The 14,223-nt window shown below is 46.9% G+C and overlaps 1 long non-coding RNA gene across 1 annotated transcript; it reads right to left on the bottom strand.

The window, feature by feature from the left end:
• Window positions 1–3,334: 3,334 nt before the first annotated feature.
• Window positions 3,335–13,839, bottom strand: LOC118237781. The gene is made up of 3 exons (XR_004769480.1): window positions 13,061–13,839; window positions 7,069–7,176; window positions 3,335–4,936 (listed from the first exon to the last, which is right to left on the bottom strand). It is a non-coding gene; the product is annotated as an uncharacterized LOC118237781 (long non-coding RNA).
• Window positions 13,840–14,223: the final 384 nt, after the last annotated feature.

Here is a 14,223-nt window from a genome sequence, read left to right as displayed (position 1 = left end):
TTAAAATTTTTTTAAATTTTTTAAAAAGATTTTATTTATTTATTATGTATACAACATTCTGCTTCCATGTATATTTGCACACCAGAAGAGGGCACCGGATCTTATAAGGGATGGTTGTGAGCCACCATGTGGTTGCTGGGAATTGAACTCGGGACCTCTGGAAGAGCAGTCAGTGCTCTTAATCTCTGAGCCATCTCTCCAGCCCAATTCTATTTCTTGATAAAACTTCATGGCGACATTGCCATGCTCCTCCCAGCTGAGCCCGGGATACCTGCTTGGGGTGAGGAGGGAATGAATAAGGGACAGATTCACAGACACGTGGACAGAAAAGCTGGGATCAGGTGGAGCTTGCACTCTGGTGGAAACACACCAGTGAGCATTATGGAACTGAGTACCTTTATGTCCTACATCTCAATCACGGGGCAGGTTTTTTGTGTGTGGCTGAACAAGGAGGCAGGCTTAACTAGCCTTGGTGGACGATCCTTGCAGAAGTAGCAGTAAACATCTGAGAGGAGGAAGCTGTGTTCTGTATTTTCTGTGCACACTGCCTGCAACATCTGCCTCCCCACTCCCATGGGTCTGGGGCACTGGGCTCCTTGTACGCCATGTCAAGAACACACGTTCACCCAGGACTTCATTCACTCTCCACATGGCAGAGAAGCCAGTCACCTCCAGAAAGTGACAAGACGGGTTTTCCTTCATAAAAGCCTGTGACAGTTGTAAGAAATGATGCCCAAGAAAAGGGTTTGCTGTACCCAAGATTATGACCTAGTTGTGACAACAAATGGACATCACTAAGTCACAACAGGCTCAGGAAGGAACCAGAAGATTGTGCGGTGGCTCTGTTACACCTGCTGAACTCAGCAGGCCTTGGAGATCATTACCATGGAGCGGAGTTCAGGTGCATTACAACCTCTGAAATATAAAGCCATGTGACTACAGACTGGTATTTGTGGGAACTTGCAACCCCAAGAGTGGCTTTCAAAATCATTACATCATAGCACTTCTGAGGCTCACAAGCTGGGCATTAGCTTCTTTCCCATTTACTGACATATTTATTTGTGCCTTAGTCATATTTTCTTCTCCCATTGCTACATCTCTAGGCTGAGAGACCGCACGGTCAAACATGACCATAAACACACCTGGACAGCACACGCTGTGACTGCATAAGAATGTTTCCCAAAGTAGGTTAGGAGCGAGTGGCATTTGGCACTTTCTTTCCCACCGTGTCATCGGTTCCTTCCTCCACTCCTGTGCTCCTCCGTAAACCAGGGAAGGGGGCTGCATCCCTGCCTTACCCTGTTCCTCCCCACCTGGTCCATGGGCTTCTTTGACAGAGGAGGCTCCCACTGCATTTTTCTGGCAACTGGAGGAAAGAAGCAGGTGGCTGGGACGCAGAGCAGCCTCCTATCTCTTGAGAACGTGTGGTATACATCTGTGTCTTAGTCTGTTCAGACTGCTGGGACACATCTCTCAGACCGGGTGGTGGAAGTAACAGAAATGCATTGCTCAGAGTTCTGGATGGAGGCTGAGAAGTCCAAAATTAAGAACTGGCAGATTTGTTGTCTTGCTACACCTTCAACAAGGTGAAGGGGGCACGGTAGGGGGCTCTCTTGGATTTCTCTTTCAAATTTTTTTAGATTTATTTATTTTATTTTATGTGTATGAGTGTTTTGCCTGCATATATGTGTGTGCATCATGTACATGCCAGGCGTCGTCAGGCCAGGAAAGGGCATCAGACACTCTGGAAGTGGAGTTGCAGATGGTTGGGATGTGGGTGCAGAAAATCTAACCCAAGTCCTCTGCAAGAGTGGCCAGTGCTCTTAACCATGGCATCCCCTCTTGAGGCCTTTCTGGGTCTCTTTTGAAAGGGCACTAATCTGAACTTTCAGAGCTCCTCCTTTGGGACCAAATCACATATAAAGGTCACCTTCCCAAACTGTCGCACCACGGGTAAGGGCTTCAATACATGAAGGCTGAGAGGACCTGAGTATTACAGATATGTAGCACCATTAATAAAAGACCCAGAGACTGATATTGGGGTTCAAGCTTCAAGCTGAAGATCAGAAAAGCAAAGCAGCCAGGCACTAGCTCTCACTCCACCTCAGACTGAAAGGCGATCCTGGCCCCACCAAACCTCAGACTGCTGCCTCTCCTCAGCGCTGCTGGAGAATCCTGAGACTTCGGTGGCTTCCTATCCCACAATGTGGCTGGAGGATGAATCTGATACTGACTGCTGAATACCCTGCTCCTATTTTATACTCCTTTAGTGCTGGAATTAGAGGGGTGTGATTCTAGGTGCTGAAATTGTCTTTGTGTGAGCTGTTTCTCTTTTAGACTGATTCACTCTTGTGTAGATCTGGAAGGCCTTGGACTCACAGAGATCCATCTACTTCTTAATCCCGAGTCATAGGATTAAAGGTGTGTACCACCACTGCCTGATCTCTGTAGCTTGAGGCTGACTTTGCTTCTGAATCCTCAGGCAAGCTTTAATAAATCATAAATAATGTATCACCAGACAGCTGCAGCTGAAAGATTGAACTCTAGGAATGCCAGGCTGAGGTTACTAATGTTGCATGCGAAGAAAGGCTTCTATCATCTTTAATGCCTGGAGGTTGGTGACAGGTTCTAGGGACTTGAATGGCACAAATATCATTCATGTCAGTGCTGTGCTGCTGGCAGCTCCTGCTTCGTGGATAGAATGGGACGAACAACAGAGATCTCATGAGGTCAATTTGTCACTGTGTTACTCCCTTTTCTGTTGCTGTGATGAGGCACCGTTGACCAAGGCAAATGATGGAAGAAAGTTTATTTTGGCTTATGTTCCAGAGGAATAGGAGTCCATCATGGTGGGGAAGCGTGACAGCGTATGGCAGGCATGGTGGCAAGAACAGGATACTGAGAACTCACATCCTCTGTGGCAGACAGGAAGCAGGGAGAGGGAGAACTGGAAGTGAGGTGAAGCTTTTCATCTCAATGTCCCCGCAGGGATGTACTTCCTCCAGCAAGACTGAACCACCTAAGGCTCCCTGAGACCACGTGTTCAGATTCCAGGAACTATGGGAGGGAGACAGTTCTCGCTCAGACCATGACAGTTGCCATCCTATCAGAGGTATCTTCTAGGTAAGATTCGATGCTAGGCCACCTCAGGGACAGGTGACATCACATTTTTAGAACTCAAACTTGATTGTCTTAGGCTAGGGTATTAATTTTTCTTCTTATGTGCATGTGTGTACACATGTGTGTGAAGGTTTAAGTACATATGTGTGTACATGTGTGTGAAGGTACATGTGCCTATGCGTGTACATGTGTGTGCACATGCGTGTGAAGGGGCATGTGCATGTGTGTGAAGGTACACAGGCATGTGTGTTAACATGTATGTGGAGGTTGAGGACAACCTTGAGTGTCATCCTCAGAAGCACTATCAATCTCCTTAGAGACAGGGCCTCTAATCCTCCTGGAACTCGTTTAGGCTAGAATTGCTGCCAGAGAGCCCCAGGGATCCTCCAGGATTCAGCAGCCTGCATCCTGCCCTTACAGACTTCTGGGTGTCCCCAGGAGACCGGGGTCCCAAGAGTTCTTACATGTACTAGAAGTGGAACATGCAGACAGCAGGAGAGCACTCAGCATGGTCAGCATGCTGTGCGGGCTTCATGGGCAGGAATACATGTTTGTAGAGGGATGTCAGAAGCCAGCAAATTAGACCAGAGGCTTGTGCATCTAGAAGAGAACACTGGCTTAGTGAAGACATGCTTCTTAGTTCTTGGCTTTTATAAATTATTTTGAATAAATATAATTGCATTGGTATTTTACATTGTGGGCACAGACAACTCATTCTTTGGTGTGTGTGTGTGTGTTCACATGTGGTTATATATCCATCTATGTGCTTGTGGGTGCAGGTGAATACACATTTGTATGTGATAACTCATGTGTGTGGAGAGGCCAGAGGACAACCTCAGGTGTCATTCTACTTAGCTTTTTGAGGCAGAGTCTCTCATTTTGCCTGGACTTGCCAAGTAGGCCAGGCTGGCTGGCTAGCAAGTCCTAGACCTCCATCTGCCTTGCTCTTCCCAGAGCTGGGATTGGGACGTGCTTTCTATACTTGGGTTTGGAACCAATGCTTATGAGGCAAGAACTTCACTGACTGAGCCATCTCTTCAGCCCCAAATGACTCATTTTTATTTTAGAGAAATATGTGCCTGTATTCAAAACAGCACATTTGCTGATTTCCCCATGGCAGCCTGTTCTGGGTCACCTTGTGACCTGCACAGGTTTGGCTATTGTGTTAAGATGAATGACCCTGGCATATTTAGCTTTGGTTGTCAAATTGATATACCTGGGAAGAGGGACCCTCAATAGAGGGACTGCCTCCATCAGTCTGGCTTGTGGCCATGTCATGTCTATGGTGCATTTTCTTCATTGCTATATGATGGGTGAGGGCGCAGGCTGAGCAAGCCAAAGTGAACGAGCCAGGAAACAGAGTTCCCCCATGGTCTCTGCTTCAGTTCCTTCCTCCAGGATCCTGCCATGGCATGGATTGTAACCTGGCAGCCAAATTAACCCTTCCCCCCAGATTAGTTTTAATCAGTGTTCCATCACATCGACAGGAAAGTGAAGAGGGACAAACTCCATACTTTAGGGGTCATTGTCACTCCCTGTGTGCTTTGAGGATTGCCTTTTCCCATTATCCGCCCACCTGGTGATGCGTTTGCCGTCCTGCAGTGGGCTCCGTGCTGTGATCCTTGCTCCTCAGACTGGTGGAGATTTCTAAGAACTTCCATGGGGCGGCCTCTTCTCCTGGCTCTCCACTGTTGGCTGGGCTAAAGTGGCAACACTAGTCTCGGTACCAAGTTTTCTCTGTCCGTCTCAGATATCATGACACCTGGCACAGCGGGTACTTAAGCATCCACATCCATCCTCAGTGTCCCAGGCAAGTCTGGAAGCAGAGACTAAATGTAGATATCGAAGGGGAAGCAGGCTGGGAAGTGCACCACCCCACCCCTGAGTGGGAGAGAAGGAGGCTGCGTTGGAGCAGCCCCAGGCTTGGGTCCTGGAGCCTATTTCTTCTTGTCTAAAGCCTTCTTTGTAGCTGTAAAGGCCATTCCCTGCAGGGTACTCTATGCTTAGGGCTAGGTGGTTCAAGATGCTGTCTGAAGTGCTATGCACATGCCCCTGGACTCGTGTGTGTGTGTGTGTGTGTGTGTGTGTGTGTGTGTGTGTGTGTGTGTGTGTGTTGTGTGTGAAAGCCAGTGTCAACCTTATTAATTGAATATAAAATGCCCCTTATATTCATGTTTGAATACTTGGTCCCATGACTGTTCCCCCCAAAGCACTATTATTAGAGGGCAGGTAGGTCACCAGGTCGCCTTGATGATTTATCTCTCTGCTTTCTAATCTCTGGGGATGTAGGTAGCCCCAGCCATACACTCCTGCCATCACAAAGTGGCATGCTATCATGCCGTCTCTGCTGAGATGGGCAGCATCCCCATGTTATAAATCATCCCTGCCTTGGGTTGCCTTTTGTCAGGTATTTTCACAGCAAAGAGAAAAATAGCTAAAAAAATTAATGTGTGAGCAAATCCTAGGCAGGAGACAGACTTGGTGCTGATAAGACTAAACTACAGAACTATCTTTAGAAGTGGAGTCTAGAGTTAAGATGACCTCTCCCACGTGACTACAATCAGACCTCTACCAGAGTAGTCATGGTGGCCACAGAGGCCTGTGGGTTTCTTGAGGGCATCATCCCTCTGTTCTGGTCCAGTGGGCTCTTGAAGTCTTCACACTCTTCCTGAACCACAGCTGAATTTGTGGCATCTTAGTGAAGGGAAATAATTCAAATGTAGAATGGCAACTACATCAGTGACTGGCGGATGTGTTTCCTGCCATTTAATAAACTTTGCCTACTAAGCAAAATAGTCTCTATTAGTCTGTGAAATCATACCTGGTGATTCACGACAGCATCAGACAATTCTGAAAGCCAGTTCTTATGCACCAACTCAGACCCTCATGTGCATTAACACATCACTGCTGAGCTCAGATGCCTGCTCTCCGCTTATATTCTGTTTCTATGGATACAAATCAGGACCGACACCCTCCTGGTATGAGAATGGTTGCCTGGCTCTGAAGGAGCACCCAGGTAGTAAATAAGGTCTTTCATCACAGATAATGAATAATGAGGGTTATTTGGAGACAAAATTTTGGCAATTTTTCACCTGCCAGATGAAAAGAGCACAGAAAATAAGCGTTTTAAAATAGCAGAGGCTCACACAGCGTGACAAGGTGGCTTGGAGCCTGAGAACCGTTGTCTAGCAGTAGGGCACAGGGTGAACTTCACCCCCAGAGGGGATCCCCTCTAGACCTCCTTGGCCAGGAGCCTTCTCTCTTAGGTCTGAAGGACCAGGAGGGGCTTTTCTTTGGGATGTGACCTTGAGACAAGGTGTAGTCCACTTACTTCTAATGGAGCCTCAGCTTGCCCAAGGTCTCCATTCAGTACCTCCTCACCTGAAGAAACATACACAGCTCTGCAGGGGTAGCTGGATTTTCACTTTGCGTGGGACTTTGGGGAGGTAATCTATAGAAAAGATGGGCTAGAACATTGGGGACATGTAAGTCAAAACGACAATGTGATGCCAGCTTACCCCAAGTAGAATGCTAGAGACTTGTGCACCGTCAGGAATGGCAAATTGGTATGGTCCTTAAAAAGCCCGCAACTTCCATGGTGCTCCTGGCTTCTCTCTAACAGAGTCGGGTGAAGACTTCCCTCTTTTGTTTCTCTAGCTCCTTGGGAGACCTTTGGGCTAGCCTGACTTTTGAGGTCTGTGCCTATACCCAGAAAATCAGCTTGCGTGGCAGGTTTTAGAAACACAGCATTTGACATTATGACTTGATTTCAGCAGAACTAAGAGGTACAAAGCAGATCTGGTGGGATTCTTGGGATCCCACAGATGGGGACAGGGACATCGTGGCACTCAATGTGTCTTTACTGACTGAGAGGTTTCTCATACATCTGAACCAGAAAATCATATATATCTGGGTTTTCTTAACAACATCTTTTCATCCTGGAAATACCTTGGATATAACTGACTGGAAACAAATTGACTCAGGTAGTACAGGACTCCTCCCTTGTTAACTTGGAGTCTTCAATCAGTTTATGTAACTGTTCATCCTTGTGGAAATCTGCGGGAGGAGCACAGGGAGAAATGACTATAGTTGTGAGGATAAAGAGAGATGGGAGAATCAAATGTCAATCAGAGTTCAGGAGGAAGCAGGCTCGTTCCCTCCCCTTTCTTCCAGCATCACCCACAGAAGCTGGTAGCCATCTGCCCGGTCACTCCTTCCTTTTTCATGGCCGTTAGGAAAGACCTGGCCACACAGTAAATGGAAATGCCTTGAGTGGTCAACTTCGGACGTGGCTGCAGGAAAGACTGTTAAACTTCAGACTTTTTCATGTTCTTTTAGTGAGTAAGCTGGGTCTAGAGGGAGAGACACACACAGGCTTGCTTGTTTATGGCCGCAGAACTTCAACACATTCACCAATTGAGCTCTGGCCCGAGCGACGCAATATTCTTTCACGTCTTTTCCTTTCTACTGAGATACAATTTAAATTTCTGCTGGCTGAAGGCTCCAGGGGCCCCCACTGTTCTCCAATAAAAACAGGAGCTATTGTCCAGGCCCCGAGTTTGCAGCCAGCAGTGGGGACCTACACTGGCCTGTCAAAAGGTGAATTCAGCTACCTGAATCTGTTCCTTTGGGTGGCCACAGGCCCTCCGGAAAGAGAGGCCTGACCAGAATACACCAACCTTCAGATTCTAGCTAGAACAGGAGCTTCTGACAGAGGCTGGAGGGGGGTGGGAGAGGGGGTGGCGCCTGATTTTCTATTTTCAATCCCTTCACTTACAGTGCAGGTAGGAGTTTCCAAAATGACACACACAAACTTTCTGAGTGTCAGCTTCAGCAATCTCGTCATTGCACTCTTGAGTTCCCTGAGAGGAGTAAATAGCTGAGGGCTCCTTGGACAGCCCACTACCCCATCTCACTTGGAGCTGATGGCCCTGTGTCACTGAGAGATGTGGAGTCCTCTCATGCTAAGGCTGGTGTCCCTGCCTGGCGCTGGCCTCTGCACCACTTTGTCACTTTGTCTGGGGCCTGGGTCTGGATGGTTCCACTCCATGCTCCCACCCCCCCCTAGCTTCTTCTCTACTGCTGCTGCACTAATGAATTTAATTGTGACTCAGTACCGAGTGGCTCTTCCAAGGGCCCTAGCTTACCGCCTGTTCTTCTGGAAGGAGGTATCACATAACACCCCCAGCATTTGCTGACCATGAATGTGGGGTGGGAATTAACCTTTCAATTGCCATAACTTGGATGCTGATTGTCCCCTCCCCTGTGTGGCCTGAGTATTGATGGTTTGGCCCCTGTAGTGGCACTGTTAGGAGATGGTGGTACCTCTCTGAGGAGGATTTAGTGAGAGGTCTGTAGGTCACTGGAGACCCTGGATGAGGAAATGGAGAGCTGTCTTGTCAAGAAACCCCCAAGACTGAGAGCAAAATCAACAATTTTCTCTTGATAACTTTATCACCTCAGGGGTTATGTTACTGTAGCAGAAAGCTGATGAACATACATACTCATAGTCTTATGTGTTCAAGGCTCCATTTCCTTGCTTAGATCCTGTGTGTCCTACACTGGTATAAGGCAAACCCTTACTTAAAAATAACCAAATTGTCCAGGCAGTGGTGGCACACACCTTTAATCCCAGCACTCGGGAGGTGGAGGCAAGTGGATTTCTGTGAGTTCGAGGCCAACCTGATCTACAGAGTGAGATCCAGGACAGCCAGAGCTATAACACAGAGAAACCCTGTCTGAAAAAAAATGAATTGTAAGTGGATACAAAAATTATCAGAAAATCCAGGAAAAAATGTGCATTAAAAGCCAGTCCATTGGTACTGGAGAGATGGCTCGGAGGTTAAGAGCACTGACTGCTCTTCCAGAGGTCCTGAGTTCAATTCCCAGCAACCACATGGTGGTCCACAGATATCTAAAATGAGATATTTTCCTTTTCTGGTATGTAGACATACACACAGATTGAACACTGTCTAAATAACAAATAAACAAAACAGTCCATCACCAAAATGTTAAATTTTGTAAAATGAGATAAAAAATACCAGGTATTTTTTCAACTAGTCTTCCTAGCTTTCTGTAACTCTGAAAAAAAATTAAACTGGGGGAAAAATTGCCAGGACTTGTAGGAAGCCAGTTCCTACATTATAATGCTGCCTGAAGACACCAAGATGTGAATTACTTCACAGGCGCTGGGTTATCTCCATTCCTTTGATCTCTGCCTATCCCGTGGCTCATTTTAGCCTGAGGAGCTAAAGCCATTCATAGGGTAATACGTCCCAGGCGGCTGGTCAGCCTTTTATATAGGGATGGTTTTCTTGGTTCAATGTCTCTGCTCAGTCTCTGTTCAGTCTCCACTCTGGTAAAATGCATTAAAGCTTGTCTGCAGAAGGATCCGAGTGTCCTGCGTGTATTTCTTGCTGGCGAGGAATACGGAGCGGGCGCGGGACATATGGTGCCGAAACCCGGGAATCTTAACATCTCCAGCACCACGGAGACCCCTCTAACGAGGCGGATTCAAAACTACAGGATGGTAAATTCGGAGAGGTATGATTTTTCTAGACTTTGGCTTGGGAATGTTGCTATTGTGGGAGGTTAATATAGAGGCTTCTATGCTTTTACTAGGAGCTATTTTGACTTTTCTCACTGTTGTAGCAATCTTAAAGAAGTCCAGAATTACATATCAGAAACCGAATGTAATGAGAGATGGGGCACGCCTAACAATAAAATATAAAAAAAAAGGACCTCCCGGGATGTCTAATGACATGGGAGTGTATGTAAGAAGAGAAACTACAACGTATAAGAAAAAAGGACCTCCCGGGGTGTCTAGTGACAAGGGAATGTATACAGCAACAAATAAGAAAAAAAGACCTCCTAGAATGTCTACTGACAAGGGAATGTATAAAGCTTTAAATCTTAATAGCTCTGATAACTCTAAAAGCTCAAGAGATAAAGTTTTAAAAGGAACAGCTCAGCTGGATGAGGGAGAGACAGAGAAGGAGGGAGAAAGAATGGAAAATGGCCGGTCACACCCCGGTAAATTTAGGAGAGATGAGGAACCTAGCCTCTGCCCTGCAACGAAACTGGAAGCCTTGGAGCTGAGCAGCTCAGACTCTGAGATTTCAGACTCTAACAAGAAAGCAGAGCTAAAGGAGGAGCTGCCAAAAGTAAAAACAAATATGAGGCCATCGCCTGTTAATTCAGCGGGTGTACTTCTATCAGCACACCCACTATTTGGAACCGACTCCTTTTTACCATCAGAGGAGAGGAGAAAATTACAGATGGCTTTCCCAGTCTTTGATAGGGGAAAAGGCCATGCCTGCTATTCAACACTTCTTAAAGGCCTGGAATGCCTGGGGCTTTAAAGCCTCATTTACATTAACGCTGGGGGCCATACCGAGGCCAAGCGTCTCACCTCAAAAACTAAAAGGCCAAAAGAAAATGGTAAAATAAAAAGATATCTTAACTGATTTTTGGAAAGGCCCGGATCCTATTCTCATAAGATCCAGGGGAACGATATTGTGTTTTCTCACAGGATGAAGAGAATCCCCTGTGGATCCCAGAAAGATTCAACCTAAAGAGCCTCTACAGACCTTCAAAAGTCGAAACTCCACCCTCTACCCCCGAGAGTTGAGAGCCGCTATTGTTATCCAGATTAACTCCTGCCCTTGGCGGAGCGATTGTCTCTACTTAAGGGGTGGGGGTAATTGTTCGATGCAGCCGTTTGCAGATTGCTGTTATTTTTGGCTGGTCTGTGAGAAAAGGGGTGGGTATAATTGTTTGATACAGCCGCCTGCGAAATGCTGTTACTTCTTTGGCTGGCATGTAAGCTCCAGGGCTCAAACCAAGAGATCATCCAAGCGCTTATATTTTTGGCTACTAGCAATAGGCCGCCGGCCAGACAGCTCTTGCACACCCGGAGCCTAGGCTCATTGCACAGGGTAGAGTGTCTGGTTTGTGCAGCCCCAAAGAGGGATGCTGAGCATAGGCATCGCACAGAGTTGCCTATTATACAGGCTTCTCTGGGAGGTACGTTGACCTACATAAGGGTTACCTGCCCCAGTCCCCCTTTCCCAGAAAAACGGCAGAGGACAGGTCGGGAGTACTTCGGGTCAAGCTGACAGCCTGATGGTGACTCTCGTACACAGTCTTAATGTTTGATTTTGGGAAGGTCAACCCCTGCCTCTATCCCTCAACATATGGGTGACCTATTTGCTTGTAATAATATAAAGCCTTTTCATTAATTAATAAAAAAAGGGTGATATGTAGGAAGCCAGTTCCTACATTATAATGCTGCCTGAAGACACCAAGATGTGAATTACTTCACAGGCGCTGGGTTATCTCCATTCCTTTGATCTCTGCCTATCCCGTGGCTCATTTTAGCCTGAGGAGCTAAAGCCATTCATAGGGTAATACGTCCCAGGCGGCTGGTCAGCCTTTTATATAGGGATGGTTTTCTTGGTTCAATGTCTCTGCTCAGTCTCTGTTCAGTCTCCACTCTGGTAAAATGCATTAAAGCTTGTCTGCAGAAGGATCCGAGTGTCCTGCGTGTATTTCTTGCTGGCGAGGAATACGGAGCGGGCGCGGGACAAGGACTAGACTACGTTCTTTGAGTTTCAGATCCACTTCCCATGCCTGAAGCTCCCCAGGCTTTCCTTTCCCTGGCCACCATCCCAACCACAGGAAATCATATACTCCCTTGAGATGGGGGCATTACCCTCATGTCACTAAGACCCACAGACAGTCCTATTGCTAGTGCAACAAGACAAGGAATGGCAGGGCCAGCCCACAGCTTCTGTTTTGTCTCACAGCTCTGTGGCTGAGAAGAGCAAAGCTGGACTTGAAGAGTCAGTTTGCTTTACTGCATCTCAGCTGTCAGGGCATCATCTGTGCCAAGGCTAGCCCTCCCTGTTCTTGAGACTCACCAACCCTCTGCAGACTCCTTTGGCTTTTTTTCAACCAGAGGGCTCATCTCTTCCTTGCCTTTGAGCAAACTGGTCCTATTTGACTTGTTGGGTTTTGTCAACTTAATACAAATTTTCTGTCTGGAAAGGTGGGGACAATTGAGAAAATGTCTCCATCAGATTGGCCTGTAGCAAGACTGTAGAATATTTTCTTGACTGATGATTTGTGTGGGAGAGCCCAGCCCAGGTGCTGTCCCTGGGCTGGTGGTTGGGAGACAGAGACAGGTAGATCTCTGTGAGTTTGAGGCCAGTTTGGTCTACAAAGAGAGTTCTAGGACAGTCAGGACTCTTACACAGAGAAACCCTGTCATGAAAAAAGCCCCCAAACAACAACAAAAACAAACAAACAAAAACCCAACAAAACAAGAAGAAGAAAAGCAAAAACATAAAGAAAAGAAAGCATGCTGAGCAAGCCATGGGGACCAAGCCAGTGATCAGTGCTCCTCTGTGGCCTTTCATACTTCAAGTTCCTGCCTCAATTTTCTTCAGTGAGGGACTGTGACCTGGGACATATAAGCCAAACAAATCCTTTCCCATCCACATTGCTTTGGTCATGGTGTTTATCATAGCAATGGGAAGCAAGCTAGGAGAGTTATTGTCACTATTTTTCTTTTGTGATAGGGTCTTGTGCAGCCCAGGCTGGTCTTGAACTCAGTGTGAGGCAGGGAAGGATTATCCTGAATCTCTGGTCCCAGTGATGGATTGCAGGTGTGCACTACCTCACCTGGTTATGAGTGTTGGGGAATCAAATCTGGGGCCTCACATCTATTAATAGGGACTCTATCAGCTAGCTCAGCTACACCTCATCCCCAACATACTTTTGGTGTTTGCCAGACAGAACATAGTCTCCAAAGAGTGACAAATTATCCCCTTTTGTCCCAAGACAGAGTCCCCTGCTTCCTCCTAAGAATATTAGTTTTTAATTATTTCGGTTGTACAAGCAGGATAGCTCTGTGTAGGAACTTGGAATTTGTACTTACCTTTTATTTGAGAAATGGTTAGGAATTTGGGGCCTCTTCAACACCAGGGCCCCACATCCCTTCAGGGAATCAAGATGGTATTTTAAAAACTTTCTTAAAATCAGATTAAATGCACCAGAGTGTGTTTGAGGGCCATGATCTTGGGGAGAGCCACGGTAGTTGTTGACAGCATTAGATGGGCCTGCTCTGGCTGGTACCACACTGGTGAGGTCTTGACATATCTGAAGCCCTCCTGGGAGTGTGTTGTTATGGTGTGTGAGCTGATTTTTCTTTCTTAGGGACTGATGCTGGCACACACTCTATCACTCATCATTGAGCCACGCCTCAGCTGTTGAGTCTGCATTGTAACATTCAGAGGAGCCACAGGAAGATTTTTCTTCTGAACAGTGCCCGTTTTTGGGGTAGTTTCAACCTCAGCATCCCCGGGGGAAGCTCCAGTTTCCACAGCTCCATGACAACAGAGGATCAACGAAATGCAAGCTGCCAGAATCCCACGATGACAAGCCCAGGCAAATGTGCCATCCCTTGCTTTTTGTAACTGAGGCTAGGCAGCTGTGCTGTGAAGAGTCAGAGGAAAAGGCAGTTTCTCCAGGGAAGCAGCCCAGAACCTGGGGAAGCAGAGAATGGGCTTCCTGTGAAGTTAGAGATCAGCAGAAGACCCTGTCTATGGGCTGTCCCTGCCAGGGTGAGCTGAGTGGGGGAAGAGCCTCCAGTTATTGTGGCCTGCTGAGCTCAGCTTTGCCTCTGCAAAAGGCAAATCTCCCTCCATTGTGGCTGGCTCTGCCTGGTGACCTCAGAACACTGCACTCACGTGGCTCATGCACACTTCAAAACTAAAAAGAGGGAAAAAGGCCAAATAGGGCCCTTTGCCACCTATCTTTTCTCTTTGCTGTACAGTGGTGAATCAGCCATGGCAAATAATGTCAGGGAGTGTGTCCCCTGGGAGGAGGGACCTGTGCCCTTATTCTGTGCGGATGAAGTCACTGTGAGTCACACTTCAAAACATTTTTTAGTTATGTCTAATCTTCCCAGATGGCACCATAAAAGAAAAATCTCTCCTTTGGAAAGATCCATCCTTAGGGCTATCAAATGGTTCCAGGATATGGGACACTCAATAGTTCTTACTGCTGTCTATATCCTGCTCAGCAGTGTCACAATTCCAA

The sequence above is a fragment of the Cricetulus griseus genome, chromosome 4, assembly GCF_003668045.3.
Source record: "Cricetulus griseus strain 17A/GY chromosome 4, alternate assembly CriGri-PICRH-1.0, whole genome shotgun sequence".
Lineage (NCBI taxonomy): Eukaryota > Metazoa > Chordata > Mammalia > Rodentia > Cricetidae > Cricetulus > Cricetulus griseus.
This window is presented reverse-complemented; position numbering and strand designations above follow the sequence as displayed.